The sequence below is a fragment of the Bufo bufo genome, chromosome 3, assembly GCF_905171765.1.
Source record: "Bufo bufo chromosome 3, aBufBuf1.1, whole genome shotgun sequence".
NCBI lineage: Eukaryota > Metazoa > Chordata > Amphibia > Anura > Bufonidae > Bufo > Bufo bufo.
In genome coordinates, this window is record NC_053391.1 from 529,551,665 (window position 1) to 529,574,275 (window position 22,611).

General features: G+C 43.7%; 1 protein-coding gene and 1 long non-coding RNA gene across 2 annotated transcripts in view; both read left to right on the top strand.

The window, feature by feature from the left end:
- DIAPH3 (diaphanous related formin 3) overlaps window positions 1-22,611 on the top strand; it is a 754,726-nt gene that overhangs the window by 584,537 nt on the left and 147,578 nt on the right.
- Window positions 3,258-20,412, top strand: LOC120995894. Its single transcript, XR_005777691.1, has 4 exons — window positions 3,258-3,386; window positions 9,629-9,637; window positions 11,321-11,327; window positions 20,402-20,412. It is a non-coding gene; the product is annotated as an uncharacterized LOC120995894 (long non-coding RNA).

A 22,611-nucleotide genomic window follows, 5' to 3' on the forward strand; every position in this document is an offset into this window, starting at 1 on the left:
TCTGTCACCCTCCCCCTCATCTACCCCAAAGAGTGCTTGCTCGGTGAGAAGCAAACTTTTTTGCAAATTGTCAATGCCTCTCAGTGTTGCAACTTGCCCATTTAGAGACTCAATTAGTGATTCCAAATGGGTAATTTGCTCACATCTTGAACAAAGAAATAAACCCTAGAATGGCTGTTCCAGGACTGCATACATCATGCAAGATGTGCACTGGACTGCGTTGTCAATTGTGCAACACATACTAAATGGGGATTACACCGCAAAAGCAAAAAATACAATACAATGTAGTACTAAGAAACTGGCTAATTGCAGTCCCCCACTGAAGTCCCTGAATCTAAAGTCCCTGAATCTAAAGTCCCTGAATCTAAAGTCCCTGAATCTAAAGTCCCTGAATCTAAAGTCCCTGAATCTAAAGTCCCTGAATCTAAAGTCCCTGAATCTAAAGTCCCTGAATCTAAAGTCCCTGAATCTAAAGTCCCTGAATCTAAAGTCCCTGAATCTAAAGTCCCTGAATCTAAAGTCCCTGAATCTAAAGTCCCTGAATCTAAAGTCCCTGAATCTAAAGTCCCTGAATCTAAAGTCCCTGAATCTAAAGTCCCTGAATCTAAAGTCCCTGAATCTAAAGTCCCTGAATCTAAAGTCCCTGAATCTAAAGTCACACACTTACGCAACCACACTTAATCAACCACGCGTCGCGGTCAAACTCGCGTTATATATCTCCTTATATAAATATAAATGCAGCTCACTACACCAGCCTGGTTTGTTTCCCCTCTGGATCCTAAATTTTATAACAGTGACCGATCTGAAGTGTGTGCCATGGCCCCATTGGCTTACTAGTTGTTTTTTTTTCCAAATAGTGTAGCATTTAGTAAGTGCATTATCTTGTTTTTGTTTTACTGTATTAGCCCCTAAATTTTATATTTTCTGTTCACATAGCCATGTGAGGGCTTATTTTTTGTTTGACAAGGTGCATTTTTTAATGGTACCATTTATTTTACCATGTTTTTTTAGTTTTTTTTTCAAATGGGGAAAAAAAATTTGTGGGGTTAAAAAAATAAATAAAACATTTGACAAAATCAAAATTTTCTTTGCGTTACCAGCCATAACTTTTTTCCATCTACAGAGGTGTATGAGACGAACTGTAGTTTTTATTGGTACCATTTTAGGGGTACATACAACTTTTTGATAACTGTTAATTTTTTTGGGAGGGGACAAGGTGACTTAAAAAAAAAAAAAATTGTGAATCACGTTTTTGTTTTTTGTTTTCCCTGTGACGGTGCTCACCACACAGGAAAAATATTTGAATAGTTCTGCCATTTTCGGATGGGGCGAAACCGGTTATATGTATTTTTATACGTAAAATTGGAAGAGGGAGGTGATTTTGAATTTTTTATATCTTCAGAGTTTAAATATTTTTTTTTATTATTATTTTTTTTTTTTTACTCAATTCTGATTGATTGTAATCTTCTGATTGATTGTCCCACAGACCCTAATAGAGAACTAATATGTTCTAAGCGATTTTCATTGCCTGCCAGTAAAGCTGTGCCTCGTGCATAACTTTACAGGCAGTTTACCTTGACAGGCCTGGGAACTTTCAATAGGCTCCAGGCTGTCATGGTAGCCAATCAAAGCCCTGATATTTCACTCCATGGGCTCTGATCTGAAGGCAGAAGGAAGCCCCTCCATATGCCTAACCTCACACATGCTGCAGTCGCTATTCAATACTGCATTTGAGGGGTTAAATGACTAGTTTTAGCATCCTCACTACAGATGAGGGAATCGACTTTGGATGCTTCATCTGAAGTCGATTCGCATAAAACTTTGTTTTAGTACTGTACGAAGCCGAGGCTCAGTACAGTATTATAATGTATTGGCTCCGATGAGCCTAAGTTATTACTTCGTGAAGTCTCGTGAGACTTCATGTAATAACTTTGAATTAATTACTGTAAAAAAAAAAATTTATACCGAACGCTGGTTCTGTTCCAAGATACCACTAGGAACCGAACCAGAGTTCAGTATCAAGTTTTTTTACAGTAATAATTAATTCATGAAGTTGTTACGCAAAATAATAACTTCGGCTCCATTATATCTATTAAAAATCCTTATTCAATGCTCGCAGCCTGCTCTGGGTCTGCCCTGATTTCCTGCATTTTCTGGCAATTTTGTCCCATAGACATCCATTGTTTTATTTTTTTTTTACCCTGCAAATGTCAATGTTTGTGGCATTTTTTTATTTCATTTTTTTGTGCTAATATGTTGCACAGGGGTCTACATGGTTTCCTAATTAAATACAAATGCAAGGCATACAAAAAAAACGCCATTAAAAAGGTTGTTGTAGTAAAAAGCACTATACAAAAACGCTGTCACTTTTTAAAGTGTTTTTGTTCCCTAAAAACTCGCAATACTGTATCACAGCTGCCTAAAACTATTATAGTAAAGCCCACAGAAAAGCTTCTGTTTCCAGTAAGTGAAGTTTTGCAGGGTTTGTATCCAGTAGTTGAAAAGAAGATGCAGGAGTAAATAAATGAAACCTGGGTAAGGATATGTAGATGGAACTGAAATCTCTGCTTGGCAATAGTGTAAAATGTCAGATGCTAACACCATACTGATGGTAGTTAATGAGCGGAGGATGGCTGTTGATTATGTTGAGGCTGCATTTCGGTAGCAAATCACATAATTATTCTTCTTGTAGTGTATCAAAAAAAGGAAAATGAAAGGCATACAGGCCTACATCAGACTGAATAGCTTTATCAAAATTGCAGGATCTGAAAGTATTTTGACATGGAACCTGCCTTTATCTTACTATCTCATTAGCCATTAATGTAGTTATGTTGTCTTTTCTATGACAGAAAATAGAAAATGTGCCTGTTACTTTGTGAGCGGCTACATTTTAACTATTTTAGTTCTTGGAGTATTTTTGAATCTATAAAACCCCTATAAAATGATATTACTGAAGTAGATAGACAGAAAACATAGGAACATGAAATAGTGGTAAATAGAGGAGGCGTCAGAGCATTTCAGAAATTGGGCTGCATGTCCAAAAATCTGGTTACTATTCATGTGTGATGTTTCAGTCCACCATCTTTGTGCTTAAAGGGTAACTGTCATGTTTTCATCTAAAAATCTACAATAAAGAGATGGACCTCCTTGCGCTCCTATTGTTTAGGTATTTAAAATCAGCCTGGGCAGGGTGATTCCGCAGCTATGTGTCTTAAAAAGGAGCTGTTGTCCTCCTCAGGATAAAATCTAAATTACTAGTATATCACCCGTGGGTGATGTAAGACATCAGCGCTGGAAAAAATAGACTAAACGACTACTTTCCTCTAAGTTTGTTGGATAGAAAGGTAGGTGACACTTAGAAAGAAGAGGGGGTGGTACAAGGAACTGTATGATGTTGCAGTATATGAACCAACTATCTGTGTTAAAAAGGTATATATATATATATATATATATATATATATATATGAAGTGATTGCAAGCATAAATGGTAAATGTTAGTGATAACAATGCAATCTGTACCTGATATACTCCTACTTTGCTTTCTTTATTGGTTCTGTGGCGTTCCGTTCTTATCTCGTCACTTCTTTATTTTTATTTTTATTCCTTTGGGTGTCTTTAAATAAGAGCGTCCTCCTGGCTCACCTTCTAGCACGAACGCTGCCCCGGCCGGAAGCACGCGTGGTGCGAGGGAGCTTGTTGTTTCGGTTGCCCGGGAAACCGCTTCGGTGATGTCACCTCTGAAGATACCGTAGCCTCCATGGGACAAAAAACCTTCTACGCGTTTCAGGGCCTGTCCGGCTCCTTCATCAGGGATAGTTTGTTCATAGTGCCCGTGGAGGTTAAATAGCTGGTTCGGTTCCCATGGTATTATAGAGCCGGTCGATACGCACGCGGCGATACCTAAAATGTCTATTTTTTTTCCCCCTATTTTTTACCATTTTTTTTTACTTTATTTGGGGAAAATGACATTTTTGTTTATTTTAACTTGAAACTTTTAATTTTTGGGGGGGAAAACTTTATTTTTTCACCTTTTTGTTTCACCTTTTTTATTTTTGTCCCACTTTGGGACTTCAACTTTTGGGGGTCTGATCCTTTACAATGCATTCCAATACTTCTGTATTGGAATTCATTGGCTGTATGAGTAATACTGTGTACTGAAGCGAGGCATAAACGTTCTCAACCTGAGCACAACCTGCATGACCAGGCATTTAAGTGCAAAGCACGAGCTGCAGTGGAGTAGACACCTCAAAAACCAAGAAAGGTCTCTGGCTCCTCCTGCTTCCTCTTCTGCTGCAGTCGCGGCCTCTTCATCCACCTCTGGAGTGACAGTGCCACCTGGCACCCCACAAACAGAGGATCTGCCAGCAACACCAACACCTGGGTCACTAAGCATCTCCACAGTGTCCCACGGAAGCGTTCAGCTCTCCATCTCCCAAACGCTGGAGAGGAAGAGGAAGTACCCCCCTACCCACCCGTGATCCCTAGCCCTGAATGCCAGCATTTCTAAATTACTTGCCTTTGAAATGCTGTCATTCCGTCTGGTGGTGGCTGTCCCACAGTACGTCGTGCCCAGCCGCCACTACTTTTCAAGGCGAGCCATCCCTTTCCTTCACAAGCAAGTAGGGGACAAAATCAGGTGTGCACTGCGCAATGCCATCTGTGGCAAGGTGCACCTGACTACCGATACGTGGACCAGTAAGCACGGTCAGGGCCGTTATATCTCCATAACAGCACACTGGGTAAAAGCAGTGGCGGCTGGGCCTGAGGCGGATAGCAGTTTGGCGCATGTCCTTCCACCACCGAGGATTGCAGGGCGCTTAAGTTTGCCTCCTGTTGCTTCCTCCTCCTACTCTGCTTCCTCATCCTCTACCAGCTCCTCATCCGGTCAGCATAACACCTTCACCACCAACTTCAGCACAGCCAGGGGTAAACGACAGCAGGCAGTTTTAAAACTTATCTGTTTGGGGGACAAACCCCACACCGTGCAGGAGCTGTGGACGGGCCTTGAACAACAGACCGATGAGTGGTTTGTGCCAGTCAGCCTCAAGCCCGGCCTGGTGGTGTGCGATAATGGGCGAAATCTCGTAGCAGCTCTAGGACTAGCCGGTTTGACGCACATCCCTTGCCTGGCGCCTGTGCTGAATTTGGTGGTGCAGAGATTCCTTAAAACTTACCCCGACATGTCAGAGCTGCTGCATAAAGTGCGGGCCGTCTGTGCGCGCTTTCTGCGTTCTCACCCTGCTGCTGCTCGCCTGTCAGCGCTGCAGCGTAACTTTGGCCTTCTCTCTCACCGCCTCATATGCGACGTGCCCACAAGGTGGAACTCCACCTTGCACATGCTGGCCAGACTGTGCGAGCAGCAGCAGCAGGCGATAGTGGAGTTTCAGCTGCAGCACGCGTGAGTCGCTCGGCGGAACAGCACCGCTTCACCACCAATGACTGGGCCTCCATGCGAGACCTGTGTTCCTTGTTGCGCTGTTTCGAGTACTCCACCAACATGGCCAGTGCCGATAACGCCGTTCTCAGCGTTACTATCCCACTTCTATGCCTCCTTGAAAAAACGCTCCTGGCGATGATGAGAGAGGATGTGGCACAGGAGGAGGAAGAGGGATCATTTCGTAGGGTTTCCGGCCAGTCATTCCCGAGTGGCTCAGAGGGTGGGTTCCTGCACCCACAAACCCAAGGTACACAATTGTCCAGCCAGGGCACAGTTGAGAAGGAGGAGGAGGAACCGTGTTCACAGCAGGGTGGCACCCAGACCGGCTCATGGACATCACTGGTGCTTGGATGGGGGTTATACAGAGGACACAGACGATACACCTCCCACAGAGGACTGCTTTTCGTTGCCTCTGGCAGCCTGGCACACATGAGCGATTACATGCTGCAGTGTCTCAGCAACGACCGCCGAGTTGCCCACATTCTTACTTTTGCTGATTACTAGGTGGCCACACTGCTGGATCCCCGTTACAAGGACAACGTACCGTCCTTAATTCCGTCACTGGAGCGTGATCGTAAGATGCGCGAGTACAAGCGCACTCTGGTAGACGCGCTTCTGGTGGCATTCCCACCTGACAGCGGGGGCACAGTGGAAGCACAAGGCGAAGGCAGAGGACGAGGAAGAGGTCGCCAACGCAGCTGGGGCACCGCCAGCACCTCAGAAGGCAGGGTTAGCTTGGCCGAAATGTGGAAAAGCTTTGTCAGCACGCCACAATAACCAGCACCACCAGCTGATATGGAACGTCTTAGCAGGAGGCAGCATTTCACCAACATGGTGGAGCAGTATGTGTGCACACGCCTACACGTACTGAATGACGGGTCTTCCCCCTTCAACTTCTGGGTCTCCAAATTGGGCACATGGCCTGAGCTTCCCCTTTACGCTTTGGAGGTGCTGGCCTGTCCTGCAGCCAGTGTATTATCTGAATGTGTGTTTAGCACGGCAGGGGGCGTCATCACAGACAAGCGCAGCCGCCTGTCCACAGCCAATGTGGACAAGCTCACGTTCATTAAAATGAACCAGGCATGGATCCCACAGGACCTGTCCGTACCTTGTGCAGAATAGACATGTATACCGGCACTAAGCAGCCATTGTTATACTGCAGCTCAATTGCTCATGTTTGTATTTTGGATATTTCACACTCCTACTCCGCTGCGTCCACCGCCTCTTTAAACTCCTACTCCATATGAAACTCCACCTCATAAATCCATTATTTTTTGGGGGTTTTTTTTGTACGTGTTTTAGTTTATATCATTTCACTACTTTGTCATTTACATTTTAGGGTGAAATACACCAATTTTTGGGTGTTATTGTCAGTTAAATTTTATGGTGAAATTAACAAATGTTTGGGTGTATAGTACTGCTATACCTAGTAGACAGGTTAAACAAAAAAAATTGTCAGTTATATATTCTGGTAAAATTCACCAATTTTTGGTTGTGATGTACCACTCCTATACCTAGTAGACCGAAAAAAAATTAAATTACATTCTTGGGTTGACATTATACAATTTTAGACGTGAATAAACACCTGCTATGCATAGGTGACAGGGAATAAAATTCAATATATTATTCAGTGCTTAAAGGGCTTCTGTCACCCCACTAAAGTAATATATTTTTTTTGGGCTAGTTAAATTACTTATCCTGCGATATATGAAAATATAATGGTGTTACTTACTTTGATTCAGCAGTTTCTTCTAAAAACGAACTTTTAGAATATGTAAATAAGGTCTCTACCAGCAAGTAGGGCGGCTACTTGCTGGTAGCAGCTGCAGAAAACCGCCCCCTCGTCGCGTTGATTGACAGGGCCAGCCGGGATCTCCTCCTCCGGCCAGCCCCTGTCGGCATTTTAAAAATCGCGCGCCTGTGTTCATTCTGCGCAGGCGCTCTGAGATGAGGAGGCGAGCCTCCTCAGAACTCCCTCAGTGCGCCGATGACGTCTTCTATTTCGGTGATGTCATCGGCGCAGGCGCACTGAGGGAGTTCTGAGGAGGCGAGCCTCCTCATCTCAGGGCGCCTGCACAGAATGAACACAGGCCCGCGATTTTTAAAATGCCGACAGGGCTGGCGAGGAGATCCGGCTGGCCCTGTCAATCAACACGACGAGGGGGCGGTTTTTCTGCAGCTGCTACTTGCTGGTAGAGACCTAATTTACATATTATAAAAGTTTGTTTTTAGAAGAAACTGCTGAATCAAAGTAAGTAACACCATTATATTTTCATATATCGCAGGATAAGCAATTTAACTAGCCCAAAAAAAAATATATTACTTTAGTGGGGTGACAGAAGCCCTTTAAACTGAAAAGTTGTCACACTTTTATGCTTTAATAATTTCTCCCATATTTAACTCTAATTTTAAAATTTGAAAAAATTGATCCTCCCTTAAATTTGGTCTCTTTTTCTCACGCTCCTCTCTGGCCTGGAACCCGGATTCCCTGCCACCCGTAATCACCATGGTAGGCGCATAAAAGAACATCGAAAGTTGATAGAGCAGATATCAAATTGGATCGTTACCATCACGGGGACGTGCGACATGTGTGGCAGTAAGTGGTGCACACGCCTACACGAACTGACTGACAGGGGTCAGCCCCTGCAACTTCTGGGTCTCCAAATTGGGCACATGGCCTGAGCTTGTCCTTTACCCCTTGGAGGTGCTGGCCTGCCCTGCAGCCAGTGTATTGTTTGAACGTGTGTTTCAGCATGACTGGAGGGGGTTACCACAGGTTATATTCCCAATGTTTTGGGGTGTACCCTAATTTTAAAAATAAAACTCAAAAACTAGTGTAGGCTACCTCCTCCTCCACCGCCGTTTCAACCGTCACCGCCACATCCACCGCCTCCTCCACCTCATACCCCATATAGACCTGGTCCTCCTAGATCAAGATTATAATTTTTACGTATTTTATGTTATTTAAAGTCATTTCCCTATCCACATTTGTTTGCAGAGAACTTGCCATGCTCTTAACCACATTTTGAAGCCATTTGCAGCCCTCTAGCCCGTCCTTGACATTTTTACAGCCATTTTAGTGCTCAAAAGTTCAGGTCCCCATTGACTTCAATGGGGTTCGGGTCCCAAACTCGAATTTCTTTCCGATGTTCGGCCGAACCCGTCGAACCCGAACATCCAGGTGTCCGCTCAACTCTTAGTCATCAGTATTAACACTTGGACAACCCCTTTAATATCAGTGGTAGCATGGTAACAAAGGAATTAAACATATTGAAATCCAACATTTGCCCTTTAGGCCTCTTTCATATGGGCGTGTCCGGATTAGGTTTGGATGCGTCCCGGTGCAATGTGATTTGCACGCGGCGTGATAAAAAACCCGGACTGTGGTACCCAGACCCGAACTTCTTCACAGAAGTTCAGGTTTGGGTTAGTTGTAGTGTAGATTGTATTATTTTCCCCTTATACATGGTTATAACATGGTTATAAGGGAAAATAATAGCATTCTGAATACAGAATGCATAGTAAATTAGGGCTGGAGGGGTAAAAAAATGTGTAAATTAAACTCGCCTTAATCCACTTGTTCGCGCAGCCCGCATCTCTTCTGTCTTCATCTGTGAACAATAGGACCTTTGATGACGTCACTGCGTTCATCACATGGTCCATCACCATGATCCATCACCATGGTGATGGATCATGTGATTTGTGTAGTGACGTCATCAAAGGTCCTATTGCTCACAGCACAGATGAAGACAGAAGAGATGCCGGGCTGCACGAACAAGTGGATTAAGGTGAGTTCAATTTTTTTTTTAACCCCTCCAGCCCTATTTTTACTATGCATTCTGTATTCAGAATGCTATTATTTCCCTTATAACCATGTTATAAGGGAAAATAATAATGATCCCGATCGTCTCCTAGCAACCGTGCGTTAAAATCGCACCGCATCCGCACTTGCTTGCGGATGCTTGCGATTTTCACGCAGCCCCATTCACTTCTATGGGGCCTGCGTTGCGTGTAAAATGCACAATATAGAGCTTGCTGCGATTTCCACGCAACACACAGTGATGCGTGAAAATCACGCTCATGTGCACAGCCCCATAGAAATGAATGGGTCGGTATTCAGTGCGGGTGCAATGCGTTCACCTCACGCATCGCACCCGCGCGGAATACTCGCCCGTGTGAAAGGGGCCTTAGGGTCTGTCTGTAGGCCTCATGCTCATTAAAATACCTGCGGATCCCACATTGTGACAATAGAAAATATCATGGATAAAATATAAAATGAAGGTGTCGGAAGTAAATAGGAGTTGTTCAGTAGTTAAAAATGAGTTGATGCTGCACATGTTAAACCATCAGTGACACATGATAGTGTGAGACTGAAATTTGAAGGTACTTTGCTTACTCTAGGCTGAGCTGCTATTACATCGACTATACCTGACAAAGGAAAAATGTCATACTACTACAGTTGTTTTATAACGTATGGTTTTGTTTTTCACATTTCACTGCGTTTTAGAACCAAAGAGAAGCAAGGATTAGCTCTTCCATTCACAATCAATCATGTATGTTGCCACTCCATTCAACGTCTGTAGGGACTGTTAGAAGCGGGAGAGTACTGTATTTGGCATCTCTGGTAGTGCCATAGCAAATAAAGAGAAATGCTCCTCTGCCACTCCATCCATATAGTGAGGAGACAGGACCCCTGGTTCTCGTGATCACTGGGAGTCTTGGTGTGCAGGTCCCCACAATTAGAACTGGATGGGGATGCTTAAATCTTGGCATAACCCTTAAAATTTTGCGACACTTGGTAAACTTCAGTGCGTGTGATCATTGAAATAGAAGAGAGGTTTTATTGAGATTTTTAGATTGACCTTATTCTCAGTACATTATTTCTGATCCATTAGAGGGGTTTCCTAAGTTGCTTTATAATAGATCCCATGCCGCCGTTCTGTCCTGTTCCATTTGCGTGACATTGTATTGGCTGCAGTGGTGACTTCCCACATACTGCCCTCATTGATCTTGTATCATAAACTGTTGAGGCCAGTGATTTGCTGCATCGGTCTATGGGATGTCCCCGCTGCAGCCACAACAACACGTCAGAGCGACAGCACTTGATTGGAGGTGGCTGAGAATGTAAGTTTTTTATTTTATTATTATACCTAGGGTCCACCAGTGTAACCGATTCTGGGGGCCCACCTTAGGGCTCCTGCACACAAACTTATTTTTTTTTCTGTGTCCGTACCATTTTATTTTTTTTTATTTTTTGTGGCTTGTATGTGAAACCATTCACTTCAATGGGGCCGCCAAAAAATAGAAATGACTCCATGTACATTCCATGTCTGGATGTCCGCATGGCAGTTACGCAAACTTGTCGGCATTACAGACAAGGATAGGACTGTTCTATTAGAGGCCAGCTGTTCTGTTCCACATAATGTGGAATGCACACACCCAGTATCCATGTTTTGCAGATCTGCAATTTGCAGACTGGAAAACATCCAACAATCGTGTTCATGAGCCCTTACAGTGATAACAAAATGTTTAAAGATGAAGTATGATGGTAGACACTCACAGCAAAATGCACAACATACATGTGGCAGAATTTTAGGCTACTTTCACACTTGCAGTAGCAGGGTCCGGCAGGATGTTCGGCGGGGGAACAGCCTGCCACATCCGTGCAAACGCTAGCCCACCGTGCCCACCGGAAGTCCGCTGTAGTTTTTGTCCGGCCACCTATCAGCATGTTTGCCGTGCCACGGGCCAGACCTCCGGCGCGCCCACATTATAGTGAATGGGGCCAGAACGGACCTCCGGCAGCACGGTGGGCTAGCATAAGCACGGATCTGGCAGGCTGTTCCCCCACTGGAATAGCCTGCCAGACCCTGCTACCGCAAGTTTGAAAGTAGTCCTTACACATACAGCCAGGTCCATAAATATTGGGACATCGACACAATTCAAATTTTTTTTGCTCTATACGCCACCACAATGGATTTGAAATGGAACAAACAAGATGTGCTTTAACTGCAGACTGTCAGCTTTAATTTGAGGGTATTTACATCCAAATCAGGTGAACGGTGTAGGAATTACAACAGTTTGCATATGTGCCTCCACTTTTTAATGCTCACTCGGATTCAGGTCAGGTGATTGACTCGGCCATTGCATAGCATTCCACTTCTTTCCCTTAAACTCTTTGGTTGCTTTTGCAGTATGCTTTGGGTCATTGTCCATTTGCACTGTGAAGCGCCGTCCAATGAGTTCTGAAGCATTTTGCTGAATATGAGCATATAATATTGCCCGAAACACTTCAGAATTCATCCTGCTGCTTTTGTCATCCGTCACAGCATCAATAAATACAAGAGAACCAGTTCCATTGGCAGCCATACATGCCCACGCCATGACACTACCACCACCATGCTTTACTGATGAGGTGGTATGCTTAGGATCATGAGCAGTTCCTTTCCTTCTCCATACTCTTCTCTTCCCATCACACTGGTAGAAGTTGATCTTGGTCTCATCTGTCCATAGGATGTTGTTCCCAGAACTGTGAGGCTTTTTTAGGATGTCGTTCGGCAAACTCTAATCTGGCCTTCTGTTTTTGAGGCTCACCAATGGTTTACATCTTGTGGTGAAACCCTCTGTATTCACTCTGGTGAAGTCTTCTTTTGATTGTCGACTTTGACACACATACACCTACCCTCCTGGAGAGTGTCCTTGATCTTGGCCAACTGTTGTGAAGGGTGATTTCTTCACCAGGGAAAGAACTCTTCGGTCATCCACCACAGTTGTTTTCTGTGGTCTTCCGCGTCTTTTGGTGTTGCTGAGCTCACGATGCGTTCCTTCTTTTTAAGAATGTTCCAAACAGTTGGAATGGTTTTTGCTTATCTCTCTGATGGATTGGTTGTGTTTTTTCAGCCTAATGATGGCTTGCTTCACTGATAGTGACAGCTCTTTGGATCGCATCTTGAGAGTTGACAGCAACAGAATCCAATGCAAATAGCACACTTGAAATGAACTCTGGACCTTTTATCTGCTCATTGTAATTGGGATAATGAGGGAATAGCACACACCCTGGCCATGGAACAGCTGAGAAGCCAAGTGTCCCATTACTTTTGGTCCCTTAACAAGTGGGAGGCACATATGCAAACTGTTGTAATTCCTACACCGTTCACCTGATTTGGATGTAAATACCCTTAAATTAAAGATGACAGTTTGCAGTTTAAAGCACATCTTGTTTGTTTCATTTCAAATCCTTGTGGTGGTGTATAGAGCCAAACACCTTCTCCCCTCCTTCCAGCTAGCAGCCCCAGAAGTCTAAGAAGATACTGCGGGGCCTCCTGTACAATGTACACCAGTAGGAGGCTGCATCACTGTGCGATACTGCCACCTGGTGGTTACAATAATTATCTCTCCCGAAAAAGAGAAATAATTAATCCTACATCTTATCACAGGCGCAGGAGACTGGGGGCCCACCGAGGAATCCCCCGCCTCCCCGGTGGGCCAGTCCAAGCCTTCTCCCGTGGCAGGGTAGGATCTATAATAAAACAATTCAGACAACCGCACGCATTTCTACTGGTCGAAGTGTTTACTTTCATCAAATAAGTCTCTACGACTGATGTATCTTGCAGGGCATTTTACCTGTCTTTACAGTCAAGCTTGGTGTTTAGGAGATCAATAGGTTTGAAATCTGAAGATTAAGTCTAGCAGTCTATCAAAGACCGTTTTCTGGCTCACTCATTTTTTTTAATTGATTATTTTTTGCAAAGCTTAGATGTTTTCTTAAGATCTTTGATCTGCCGCATGATTACATTTCAACCAATCAGACCCTGAATAAAGGGCATAGCACATCCGTTGCCCTCTGTAAATCTCCATTTTTTTTACCAGCTGTAAAAATGTGCAGAGGACACTGGATTTGGTGTATAGTATAGTTTACCCTTTTTGCTCAAGACCTTTGGATGAAACCTTTAGTTTGATAGCAGTTTGACAAGCTGTTACATTTGGTGGTATGTAGATATCAGTCAAGTAAGGTTTGATTAAATACATTTTGTAAATTTGATCAAAACACCCAAAGTCGAAACAAGGTTTTTTGCTAATAATTATAGACTTTTTAAAGGCTATGTTTACCTTTGGGGCCAATCTTTTTCATGATTGCATTTGAGTGGTTTTGGTCTAAAAATCATTTTTTTAATTGGTATATTGAGCCGTTCTGTCTAGTTGTGTGAATGGTACTTTCACTTTGTGCTGGTCAGTTAATAAACTTTATCTTTAAATTACTGAAAGGTCATAAACTCTTATTTAAGACAAATTCTTATCAGTAAGATAAAAATTGAGCCATGATTAGTGTTGAGGAGCTCAGAGATAAGGAGCTGTCAGCTGAGCTGCATGATGGAACAGAGTGAAAATTCAGAGCCTGCTACTAAAGAAACTCGAGGCCGCACAGGGACAGGGGTTCAACATTTTTAATAAAGACCAATTGAAAAAAATATTTTTTGGGCTCAAAATGAGTACAATGCAATAATTAAATGGTACTTAGGGGTACTTAGCCTTTAGTGTCTGATATAATGGTTATGTCTAGGTAGTACCTCTGTAGTCTATAGGACAGTTGGGGGTGGTTATGTAACAGCCATTCCTACCGAATCCCCCTACATATGCACGATCGACTAAATTTTGAATAGGGAGAGAGGAGTAAGACATTGCCAGCCACCAGGGCTTACTTCTCTGATGATAAAAGGATTGGGCACTCTAAAATTACACGTACCCAATCCTTTTTACTTTGTTCACAGACATTTGCTGAATGAATGTCACCCAAACCAATACACATTAGATCTCCAGCCAGTCCCACTAAAATCAAGGGAGTTTGGCCGAAATTGATATAATGTATATGCTTGGTTTCCTTAAGTCTAAAAATATGTAGCACAGGAACATAATAAAACATACCACATCCTCTGTTGTTACTAACCAATATACCATATGTATTAAATTTGTACAGAAAACAAGTTTCCAAAGATGTCACAGCAAACAAAGGTGACATTGTGACTTGTCCGTGCAAGGCTTTACCGAGGAACTACCCTTTAGGCCGAATGCGCACGGCCGTGTTCCGTGGCCGAGAGCGGTCCGTGGTGTGCCGGGCTGGATTCCTGTTCAGAGCAGGAGCGCATGGCGTCATTGGTTGCTATGACGCCGTGCGCTTCATGCCGACGCTGCTGTACAGTAATACACTCGTATAGTGTATTACTGTAGTGCAGCGGCGGCATGAAGCGCACGGCGTCAAAGCAACCAATGACGCCATGCGCTCCTGCTCTGAACAGGAATCCAGCCCGGCATACCACGGACCGCTCTCGGCCGCGGAACATGGCCGTGTACATTCGGCCTTATATGGACAGTCTCACAGCACATGAATAGTAATAAAATGCATCTTTATTAATATACCATTAAACTGTAAAGCAGACGTAATACAGAGATATAAAGTGTCAGAATGGTTAATAAAATGACTTAGGGTTGTAATACATTAGTAACCATTATATATTCAAGGGGGTTGCCAGTTTATATTACTAGCTTCACATGTTTTGGGAACAGCGCATGCATGCGTCTAGTAAGTAATAAGCTTTATTGAACTGTCAGCATCAGTGTCCAGTAGTTTAATATGAATAATTCATGTTTTCAGGCAGGTCCTGCCCTGGAAACGTGGCCACTAATCAGTGCCGATAGTTAAATAATGCCTTATACTAGCTGCATTCATTTTCTGTTCCCGACACGTGCAGCTGGTAATATCAACCGGCCAACCCCCTTTAACCATTCTGATACTGCAGTTGCCTTTCTTTGGAAGTTAGTGTATTTCCACCCTTTTTATTTCTGTGTTATAACATTACAAACGATTGTTTGTCTTCATTTGTCCTAGAGCAAGGAACTTATAAGGTATTGTATGGATACACATTAACGCAATCTGAAAAGTCTGTACAAAGAATAGTGCAAAAACAATTCAGGCATATGTAAGCGAGATAATTCCCCAATAACAATGTACTTCAATCTAATAGAATATTTTGAACATCATAAGTGTAGATTCGAACAGAGACAAAATAAGGGGGGAAGAGACGTGACGGAAACAGTAGGTAGGGAGGAAGGAGAAGGATGAAGAGCTAGCTGCAAGTCTCGAGCGATGGTCTGGGTTATGCTGTAGTGCCACTGATCAGCCAAACTCTGAATTTAGAAGAATTGCGCAACTGGAACCATGGTTCCCACATTTTCATGAAGGCAGGCACCGTGCCACTATCCTCAGCACCCAATTCTCCATGCGGGTTAAGACATCAAGAGCAGTTACCTAGGTCAATTTCTGAAGGCTCTCAGTCGACCTCCACCTGCGGGGTATTAATTGCCTCATTGCATGATAAAGAATCTAAGAGTGTCTTTTTTTAACCTGTTGTGTTCTACCGGGAAGACAGAAAGCAGGGCAATTGTAGGTGAGAGATGTATGGTAGACCGGTAAAGAGAGTTGTACAGAGGTGATAACTTCCCGCCACAAAGGAGCACTCCTGGGCAGTCCCACCATATACAGTCAGGTCTATAAATATTGGACAGGACACAATTCTACAATTTTTGGCTCTATACACACCACAATGGACTTGAAATGAAACAAACAGATGTGCTTTAACTGCAAGACTTTAACATCCAAATCAGTGAACGGTGTAGGAATTACAAGAGTTTGCATATGTGCCTCCCACTTGTTTAAGGGACCAAAAGTACTGGGACAGAATAATAATCATAAATCAAACTTTCACTTTTAATACTTTGCAGTCAATTACAGCCTGAATTCTGCAACGCATAGACATCACCAGACGCTGGGTTCATCCCTGGTGATGCTCTGCCAGGCCTCTACTGCAAACTGTCTTCAGTTTCCTGCTTGTTCTTGGGGCATTTTCCCTTCAGTTTTGTCTTCAGCAAGTGAAATGCATGCTCAATCAGATTCAGGTCAGGTGACTGACTTGGCCATTGCATAATATTCCACTTCTTTCCCTTAAAAAACTCTCTGGTTGCTTTTGCAGTATGCTTTGGGTCATTGTCCATCTGCACTGTGAAGCGCCGTCCAATGAGGTTCTGAAGCATTTGGCTGATATGAGCAGATAATATTGCCCGAAACACTTCAGAATTCATTCTGCTGCTTTTTTGTCAGCAGTCACATCATCAATAAATACAAGAGAAACCAGTTCATTGCAGCCATACATGCCCACACCATGCCACTACCACCACCATGCTTCACTGATGAGGTGGTATGCTTAGGATCATGAGCAGTTCTTTTCCTTCTCCATACTCTTCTCTTCCCATCATTCTGGTAGAAGTTGATCTTGGTCTCATCTGTCCATAGGATGTTGTTCCAGAACTGTGAAGGCTTTTTTAGGCTACTTTCACACTAGTGTTGAAGGCTCTCACAAGCGCCCCCCAATGCATCCGTACTGCCCCAATGCATTCTGAGTGGATGCGGATCCCCTCAGAATGCATCAGTCTGGCAGCGTTCAGCCTCCGCTCCGCTCAGCAGGCGGACAACCCGAACGCTGCTTGCAGCGTTTGGGTGTCCGCCTGGCCGTGCGGATGCAAACAGGATCCGTCCAGACTTACAATGTAAGTCAATGGTGACGGATCCGTTTGAAGTTGACACAATATGGCAAAATTTTCAAACGGATCCGTCCCCCATTGACTTTCAATGTAAAGTCTGAATGGATCCGTCTGAACAACTTTCACACTTAGAATTTTTTCTAAACTATAATGCAGACGGATCCGTTCTGAACGGATCCAAACGTCTGCATTATAGGAGCGGATCCATCTGTGCAGACACCAGACGGATCCGCTCTGAACGCAAGTGTGAAAGTAGCCTTAGATGTCGTTTGGCAAACTCTAATCTGGCCTTCCTCTTTTTGAGGCTCACCAATGGTTTACATCTGGTGAAGTCTTATCTTGATTGTTGACTTTGACACACATACACCTACTTCCTGAGAGTGTTCTTGATCTGGCCAACTGTTGTGAAGGGTGTTTTCTTCACCAGGGAAAGAACTCTTTCGGTCATCCACCACAGTTGTTTTCCGTGGTCTCCCGGGTCTTTTGGTGTTGCTGAGCTCACCGATGCGTTCCTTCTTTTTAAGAATGTTCCAAACAGTTGTCTTGGCCACGCCTAATGTTTTTGCTATCTCTCTGATGGGTTTGTTGTGTTTTTTCAGCCTAATGATGGCTTGCTTCACTGATGGTGACAGCTCTTTGGATCTCATCTTGAGAGTTGACAGCAACAGAATCCAAATGCAAATAGCACACTTGAAATGAACTCTGGACCTTTTATCTGCTCATTGTAATTGGGATAATGAGGGAATAACACACACTTGGCCATGGAACAGCAGAGAAGCCAATTGTCCCATTACTTTTGTCCTTTAACAAGTGGGAGACACATATTCAAACTAGGGGTGCACCGAAATGAAAATTCTGGTCCGAAGCCGAAACCGAAAATTCAGGATGCCCTTGACCGAAAACCGAAACCGAAACTGCCTTTTTGCCCAAATACTTTTAAAATACTTTTTTTTAATGATTTTATTAATAATTAATTTTCATGAATGAAATTCATCTGTGGGTGGCGCTGCTATGGAGAGGGGGATCTGTGGGTGGCGCTGTTATGGAGAGGGGATCTGTGGTGGCGCTGTTATGGAGAGGGGATCTGTGGGTGGCGCTATGGAGAGGGGGATCTGGGGGGGGGCTGTTTATGGAGAGGGGGATCTGTGGGTGGCGCTGTTATGGAGAGGGGGATCTGTGGTGGCGCTGTTATGGAGAGGGGGATCTGTGGGTGGCGCTGTTATGGAGAGGGGATCTGTGGGTGCGCTGTTATGGAGAGGGGGATCTGTGGGTGGCGCTGTTTATGGAGAGGGGGATCTGTGGGTGCGCTGTTATGGAGAGGGGGATCTGTGCACTGTTATGGAAAGGGGATATGTGCACTGTTATGGGCATAACAGTGCACAGATCCCTTTCCCCATAACAGTGCACAGATCCCTTTCCCCATAACAGTGCCACCCACAGATCCTCCTTCCCATAACAGTGCCATAGACCGATCCCCCACTCATAACAGCCCCGGCCCTGCTGCTCACAGCATCACTCACTGCATCTTTATTTTACCTTACAATCGTGACCCTCCAGTAACAACTCTGCAGGCAGAGCGGAGGGCGGCGTAACGTCACTTACTCACGTGACGCACCTGCTCCGCCCACTTTATGAATGAAGGAGGCGGAGCAGGCGCGTCACGTGAGTAAGTGACGTTACGCCGGCCTCCGCTCTGCCTGCAGAGTTGTTAGTTACTGAGCCTCACGATTGTAAGGTAAAATAAAGATGCAGTGACAAAGTAAACCGCCCGCCCGCAGATGGTGGGTGACAAATCCCACACCCCATATTTTCGGCCGATATGTAACAATATCGGCCGAAGTGGATTAGGTGCATTTTCGGCCGATATTTTCGGCTGCCGGAATTTCGGTGCACCCTAATTCAAACTGTTGTAATTCCTACACCGTTCACCTTATTTGGATGTAAATACCTCAAATTAAAGCTGACAGTCTGCAGTTAAAGCACATCTTGTTTGTTTCATTTCAAATCCATTGTGGTGGTGTATAGAGCCAAAAATGTTAGAATTGTGTCCATGTCCCAATATTTATGGACCTGGCTGTATCAAGCATTGTGCCAACTCCTGTCGAGCACCGCCAACAGGTGTCAGAGACCAGAGGATAAAATTGGTGAAGTTTTACCGGAGTACTTTACCACCTCGTTAATCTTATAGTTAAGTTCTTGTAATCTACATGATGATGATTTATGTGTAAATGGGAGGGATTTTTTCCACTGTTCTGCTGAGAGAGTGGTCACTATCTCTTCTTCCCATGCATGCATAAATTTATATTCTAGTAATGGTGTCTAGAAGTCCCCGTCCCCAGATATCCCGGTGCCCAACATGTTATAAATGAGAGAAATGGCATGGTCTGGGGCCGAATCCGCTGCGCACAACCTTCTCAAATTCTGTTAAAGAGGTACATAGCTGCATTCCAGGTGCCAGAGACTTGATAATGTTGTGCCTTGCATTATTATAGTACTGTATGTTATTAAAGGTGCATTTTTATTATTATTCATGTGTCATGCGACTGTTTGTTTATATATGCACCATATTTAACTTTGGTCTCACAGCCTTGTTACTGTGGGTAAATACAACCCATGTTTGGTTTCAATGTGTATATTGAAGTACCAGTAGGTTATAAGGATACCTCCACAAGAAAAAGTTATGCGCCACTATGGGAGCTACTGAAACGGTGAGCGTTGGCGTGCTTTGCTGTTTCCCTGCCAGCTGGTGGTCGGGACCATGTCTCATCTCACCATAGTAACAGTCAGATGAAACAACCCCTTTAGGGCCCCTTTCACACAAGCGAGTATTCCACGCGGATGCAATGCGTGATGCGAACGCATTGCGCCTGCACGGAATCTGGACCCATTCATTTCAATGGGGCTGTGTACATGTGCGTTGGTTTTCACGCATCACTTGTGCGTTGCATGAAAATCGCAGCATGTTCTTTATTCAGCGATTTTCACCAACGCTGGCCCCATAGAAGTGAATGGAGCTGCTAAGATATGATGTTTGTATACCTTCAGTATTTTATCACGCGCGTGCAAAGCGCATTAAATCTGAACTGAACTCAAACAAAACTGAATGATTTGATCGAAATCGCGCATTTTTCACTGAACGCATCTGGACTTAATCCGCACACGCTCTTCTGCAAGGGGCCTAAATAAAAAAAAATATATATTTTCCTTCTGTAGAAGTAATATCGGAGAGATAAAAGTCCTGAATCAACAGAAAAATCTGAGTATGCAACACTGATGAACAGGTTAGCGTTACCTGCAAGGTAATCCTAATAAGAATAGTTAGAGGACTAAAATGGCAGAATGACCACTCTGCATGCATTAGTATAATGAGAGGAAAGCATAGGGTAGGTGTGGTTATCTAATTGAGTAACCACCCGTCACTCCTCTCTGGTCTGACTAAAGGCCTTACAAAGATTGTTAAGGTTCACATTTGCATTGAACGGATGAGTACTTGCCATAAGTGCCAGTTGCATGCAACCGTTCTCCCATAAGTCAGTGGCAGTATCCAGCTAGGCCAGATCCGGTGACCTCTTGCAGGAAGTTCTCTACCAGAACAGTTTGCCGGATCCGTTTAATGCGAATGTGTACCTACCCTAAGTGAGAATCTGCTGTGCAAAAAGGCTAAATAGAGGAAAGATCTGTGGACAGGACTAGTATATGTGGAGTGATTAAGTCCAGAAAACTATCCACTCAGTTTTTTATAAAAAATACATAGGATAGTCCCATATAGGCTGTTCTGTGATAAATGGTGGAAGTGTCCCCTTCAGATTGTACTATCCATTATCTTTATGACAAGTTAGCATTAGACGGTATAGGAAAACTATTTTTCTAGTGAAATCTCCTGTGATTGTGCCATCTTTTCTATCGTGTCTTTTCGCTGTAGATCGTTGTCTTATAATTGATCAACGCAATGCAGTTCCCTAAGAAGCGTTGCATTTGCTTGTGCGTGTCGTCTGTCAGGCAATTTTTTTTTCTCTGTGTAATTTCTAAGAGCAAGAACAGATCAGCTTCTCTTCTGTTATCATCTTTCAGACTTGTCAAACCAACCTGGCAGAATTACGCCCTGCAAAAGGATGTTTGCATTCCTCTAAAGTATAATTCTGCTGACTGAATATATGCGCTAATTCAAAGTTGAATTGAGCCATGGGACTTTTATTTAATGATCGGCTTCATATAAATGCAAATTACAATGAATCTAGGGATCCCTGAGCTGTTTCATGTTGTTTAAAGAAAAAGCGTTAGATTTCCATTTACTCCCACTGTAAGTGGCGCTACCGCTGCTCCGTGCAATTGTATGCTTACTGTGTCCTTCACCTCTGCTCGGCATTGTACATCACTGGATGCCATCCCTTAACCAATGTGTACTATTTCCTTGCTAGACACCGAACGCGGCACACTGCCGGCTGTGAAGGCTGTACCTGTCCACCGTTAAACAAATTAAACATTGTTATCTGTAATTACAAAAACATGGTGGAAGCATGTTCAGTCTTAACGCTATTAATTGAATTTCTCTGTAAGGCAGAGCCAACGTCCCGGCTTTTAAATGAATGTCACGTAGCTGGATTAATGCAATGCTGAGAGATCTGTGATATTTCTTTGTTGTTCTGTTAGGCCAAGACAATGGTGTAACTCAAGCCGTGCAGTATTGGCCATAGGGGTCTTTAAGTTTGAGTTTTGCCAATTTACACAACTTTTTACCCTCTGAGGCATAGAAATGATGGGTACATGATATGTAACCAAGCATGGTCACCTAACAAGTAGTATTCACCTCTGTTAGACACCTGGTGACCATGCAGTATTTGTATTTGGTGCCAAATGAAAAAGTGCCTTCACTGTCCAAAAAATATTGGCCTTGCAAGGTGAGGAGACAAAAAGGAAAATATAATTTCAAACAATTGGCTGTGTCCTGGTCTGGGGGTTGGGTGTTAAAAAGAGGTTTGCCAAGGGTAGGTTCACATCTGCAGCAGGTAAATCTGGTAGACTGTTTCGGCAGAAGAGCAGACCACTGGACACCGCCAGATCCTCATTCGCTATAATGGGATCCGGTGGGTTTTTTACATAGATGCTGGGCAAACGTGCATGCAGCAGTATTTTTCCTGCAGAATGCTGGATTCCCGTTGGATCCCATTATAGTGAATGGGGATCTGATGTTGCCAGGCTGTCCCAGATATGGTAACTGTGGTAGTCTGCTGCTCTGCCGGAACAGGCTACCAGATTTACCTGCCCCACATGTGAACATACCCTAAGGGGTGGACAAGTGCGCATAATATATGGTGGAAGTGAAAATCTGAATAAGAGAGTGGTCCTCTCAAAGAGGTGGGTTACATATACACATTCACACAAGCACATACTGTATACTTACCAGAGGCATTCTCGCTGTCCTGTATTTTATACTCATAATGTTATATTAAAGGAACCGGTCTCATCTGTATAATTAGTTTATGCCTGTTTCGCTCACGGTGATATTTTATTTTCTGTGATACTTTTCTTTTATCCAGTATATGCCAGTTTATTTATTCCACATTTTTTCTGCTCTCATATTT